This window comes from Arachis duranensis, chromosome 10 (genome assembly GCF_000817695.3).
Source record: "Arachis duranensis cultivar V14167 chromosome 10, aradu.V14167.gnm2.J7QH, whole genome shotgun sequence".
NCBI classification, from domain to species: domain Eukaryota; kingdom Viridiplantae; phylum Streptophyta; class Magnoliopsida; order Fabales; family Fabaceae; genus Arachis; species Arachis duranensis.
Genome location: NC_029781.3, coordinates 59,270,979 through 59,276,176, shown reverse-complemented (window position 1 = coordinate 59,276,176; position 5,198 = coordinate 59,270,979).

The window sequence follows — 5,198 nt, the reverse complement described above, 5'->3', positions numbered from 1 at the left end:
GCTCAAGAAGCACTTGATCATTCAGCTGGAGGCTCTTTGCAACTCATGAAAACTACAGAGGAAGCTCAAAACCTCATTGATATGGTGGCCAATAACCAATATTTCTTTGCTCATCAAAGACAACGCCAACCATCACAAAGAAGAGGAGTAATGGAGTTGGAAGGAGTGGATTCAATTCTAGCTCAGAACAAGATAATGCAGCAGCAGATTCAACAACAGTTTGAACAAATGGCTAAAAGAATTGATGGCTTGCAAGTTGCATCAGTGAGTGCCACAAGCCAACCACCAACTACTTGGGTGCAAAGTGAAGAAACTCAAGAGGAGCAACAGCAAGAGCAAGTCCAGTACATGCACAACCAAAATCCTGGAACAAATGAAGTTTATGGTGATACTTACAATCCATCTTGGAAGAACCACCCCAACCTCAGATGGGGAGACAACCATAATCAAAACCAACAACCATGGCAAAGAAACACAAGTCAAAATAATTGGAAAAGCACAAACCATAACCCCCAGCCAAACACTAACCAAAATACATATAGAAAACCACAAAATAACTACCCCAACTCTAACCATTATCCACCCAATAACCACCCAACAAATCAAACCACTTATCATCATCCATTAACAACCCAAAATCAACCAATTTCACATGAATCCCAGAGGATCACCAATCTAGAGCATTTCACAAGATTCACAAAGGATTACCAATCTAGAGCTGCTCATGGAGAAACTAATGAAGAGCCAAGAATTGACAACCAAGAATCAAGAAGCCTCCATGAAGAACCTAGAGAGGCAGATTGGACAAATCTCTAAGAAGATCTCTGTTGAGAAGCCATCTAGTTCACTACCTAGTGACACCATTCCCAACCCAAAGGATGAATGCAAGGTCGTGCAACTAAGAAGTGGAAAAGTGTTAGTGGATGGTAACCAAGGAGCAACCAAGAATAATGACACTGAGCCAACAAAGAATGATGAAGCCATCAACAAAAACATGATAAGCAAGGATGCTCCAGAAAAACTCACAAAGGAAAACAACAAGCCACAGAATTTGAAGAAAGGGAAGCAAATCATGGAAGAACCTAATCCAAGACAACATCAAATGGAGAAGAGCTCAACACCACCACTACCATATCCACAGAGATTTCACAAAGAGACAAAGGATCAGCATTTCCACAAATTTCTTGAGACTTTCAAGAAGTTGGAAATCAACATGCCTTTAGCTGAAGCATTGGAGCAAATGCCTTTATATGCCAAGTTCTTAAAGGAGCTCATTAACAAGAAGAGACAGTGGAATGAAAAAGAGACTGTAATGCTCAGTGAAGAATGTAGTGCACTCATCAAAAAGGGACTCCCTCCCAAGCTTGAAGATCTTGGAGGTTTCTTCCTGCCATGCACTATTGGAAGCCTATTCATTAACAAGGGGATGTGTGATTTAGGAGCAAGCATAAATCTAATCCCATATTCTTTAGTGAAAAAGCTTGGCATAGAGGAGGTAAAACCAACACAGATGTCCTTGGAATTGGTGGACCAATCAGTAGTATATCCTAAAGGGCTTATTGAGAACCTTTTAGTTAAGGTTGACAAGTTCATCTATCCAGCAGATTTTGTGATCCTAGATTCTTCAGAACATGGAAATGACTCCATAATACTTGGTCGACCATTTTTGGCCACTGCTAGAGCCATTGTGGATATAGAGCAGGGAGAGTTAACCCTCAGGATGCATGAGGAGAGCATCATCTAAACAAGAAGGAAGGTATCACAACCCAAGTCACTGTCAAGGAAGAAAGATCAACAAGAAAGAGAAAGATGAAGAGCAAGAAGATGGCTCACAAAGGGTGGAAGAACAAGAAAATCCCAACTGAAGGATTTTCTAAAGGTGATAAGGTGCAATTAGTATATCAACAGCTGGGAACAGAAGATTATTACACTGTCAACCAAATACTTTCTCTTGAGCATATGGAAATTGAGCATCAAGGCACACAGAGAAAGCTGACAGTGAGAGGTGACAAGTTGAGACATCACCAACATCAACCACCCTAAAGGGGAGTTCAATGTCAAGCTAGTGACAATAAAAGAGCGCTTCATGGGAGGCAACCCATGATTTAAGATTTCTGTCCTCTCTTTCATTTAATAAGCTATGATTCCTCTGAATATGATTTTGAACTTTCATGCCTGATAAATGCATACATTGTTTTGAAGCACATGTCAAACTTCTAAGTTTGGTGTACCTTAAGGCACACCCAAGTTAATTTTTCAAAAAAAGGAATTATTCTTAGAACATATGCATAATTCTTTTGATGAAACATGTGACCAAACACTAAGTTTGGTGTCTGCATGTGTAACAATGTTCAGAAGATCATTTCCCAATCATGAACTCAAAACCATACAAAAAAGGGATCATACATCAAAATATTTTTAAAATGCATCAATTGTGAAGAACGGTCTGCAATGCTAAGCCGTCCCCTCAACAAAGGATAAGTTTGGTGTTCACCAAATTTTCATTTTTTAGGGACACAATTGATCACAAAAAAATTCAAATAACTATTAAACAAACCAAAACAATTTATTTTATTCTCGCAAATAAATTGCCAACGATTATTTTAATGTTCTAAGCTAGCTAATTTGGTTCAGATAGGAGAAAGAGATTAAGACAAAAGCTAGGAGGGGCCACGGTTAGGAGAAGCTATGTTAGGATGGTCACATGTGCCTAGAAGAATGTGCTCATGGGGAAGCAAAATTTGTATGCATGCATGCATCATTGAACGCCTAAATGCATGCAGCCAATGGGAGGAGGATCCTCGTCAAGCCTCAACAATGCATGCAGACCGTCCATTCCATGAGTCCTTTAGATGCACAACTCAACCTCAGCCCTTCATGAGCACTAACGGGTTCCTTCTTCATTCATTCATTGTGGTCTTATTGGAAAGCTTGAAGACTTGGCCTATTAATAACCGTTGCACCAGACGGTTTACACACTCATTCAAGCTATCCTCATATGAGAATCATAATCCTCTTTACTCCTAAAACCAACATAATTCCCGTGTCTCACAACAAAACCGAACCAAAACTCTTCCAAAACACAACACAAACTTCTTCTTTTCTCATTTCTTCTTTCTTTTCACCTCAACTTCAATGACCTCCTCAAATTCAAAAAGAAGGCCGGGAAAGGAACCTATGGTAGCCGAACCTCCATCCTTTGATGCAACCAAATTTAGATCCCAATTTCATGAAGGGAGATATCATAGGTTCATGGAGGCAAAGAATGTCATCTATGAGAAAGGTCTTGATTTGAAGGAAGGAGAATACCCCATCATGAGGCAAATTACTAGAGAAAGAAGGTGGGAACTCTTGTGTGCTCCTCTAGTTGACATCAGTGCAGTTATGATTAGGGAGTTCTATGCAAATGCTGTGAAGGAAAACAAAGATAGTGCTCCTTACACAAGTTATGTCAGAGGAGTTGAAGTGAGCTTCAGTCCAGCAGCCATCACTAGGGGCTCTAAAGTTAAGAACCATAACTTATGCAGAGTCTAGTTATGAGGCTAGATTGCAAATGGAAAATAATCCTGATGAGATCCTGCAAGGGTTATGTGTGGAAAATACAGATTGGGAAAGAGATTCAAAGGGCGTTCCAAGCCACTTGAGAAGGATAAATCTTACTCCTGTAGCCAAGGGATGGTATGAAATAGTGAGAAGATCTATCCTTCCTACTGGAAACGCCTCTTGGGTCACAATCAAACGGGCACTCTTGACATACTGCATATTACATGGAGGTGAAATCAACCTTGCACAACTCATAGCCGACAGTATTCAAGAAATGGCCAATAGCACAAGCAAATCAAGCAGCCTTGGACATCCAAGTACTATCCTTAGGCTATGCAACAAAGCAGGAGTAATTTTTTAAGATAAGGATACAACAAAAGTGAAAAAAGGGAAAGGAATTACCAAGAAGAGCATGGAGGGAATTAATGAAGAAGAAGATCAAGAAGGGGTGATAGCTCCTAGACAAAAGAGATCACAAAGAGAGGAAGGACGAAATCAAACTCATGATGCCATAGACATGAGCCAGTTACAAAGATCAATTGAAGAATTATCTCAGCAACTTATGCAGGCTCAACAAGCCCAAAATCAAGGGAGCCAAGAGAAATATCTAGAGCCCCATCCTGAATTTAGGGAGCAATTTTTGAAAGAAAAAGAGGAACGAGAAGCTTGGCAGCATCAAATGGAGGAGAAACAAGAGAAATGGCAACAACAAATGATGACTCAGCAGCAAGAATTTCAAGCACAGATTCTTGAAGGACAAAAAGAGCAATACAAAGAGTTCAAAGAATCATATGATAAGCTGTATTTTAGTCAAGCTAAAGCAGGGGAATATAGTCACAACCTGTATCAATGGAAGAATGTTCATCACACCATGGGAGAGGTGAGATATGCACAAAGAGTGGAGAATGATGAAAACATGCAAGCAAGGTTGGAGTACTTGACCCACAATTTGCCAACACTCAATCCTGAGATCAAACCATTTGAGCAATGCCCTGAATTTGTAGCCAAGCAACAGGCAAGATCTCGTCAATATACTGAGGCAACTTTTAAAAGTTTGGAAGATGCTGGGCTCTCAGGACTCTTAGATTCGGTTTGGGGTAGAAGATGTCCTGGTGAAGAGATCCGAGACTATTCCAAGACAGGGAAGAGAAAGAAGAAGAAGGGAGAATCAAGCAGTAGCCACGACCATTAGAAGGTGGCAAAGTTCTTTCATATTTCCTCTTTCATGTCTCTAATAAGGAGATGCATGTCTGAAACATGATATGCCTCCATCATTTATCTCTTTTACTTCATGCAATTCTTGTTCTTTGTTTTTCATTTTAGTTAGTTAATAAATAGCTAGAAAAATGCTAAATCTGCATAATGCTTGTTATCCATCACTTAGCTTGAAAATTGTTTTGTTTCCCATATGCTTAAATAAAAGAGTTTGGTTTGAATTGAAAAGTGAAATATCCAATGTTGCATAAGTAAGAATGGAAGTTAGTGGTGGTATATGTGTTTGATTAAATGCATAACTCATGAAATAATTGTTGCATAATATCATTCTCATTCAAATGTGACTTAGCTTGTTGTTACAAAGACTCTTATCAATAATGAAAAATCCCTTGGTAACGAAAACAGAAAGAAAAGGAAGAAGAAAAAGCCAAAATGGCAAG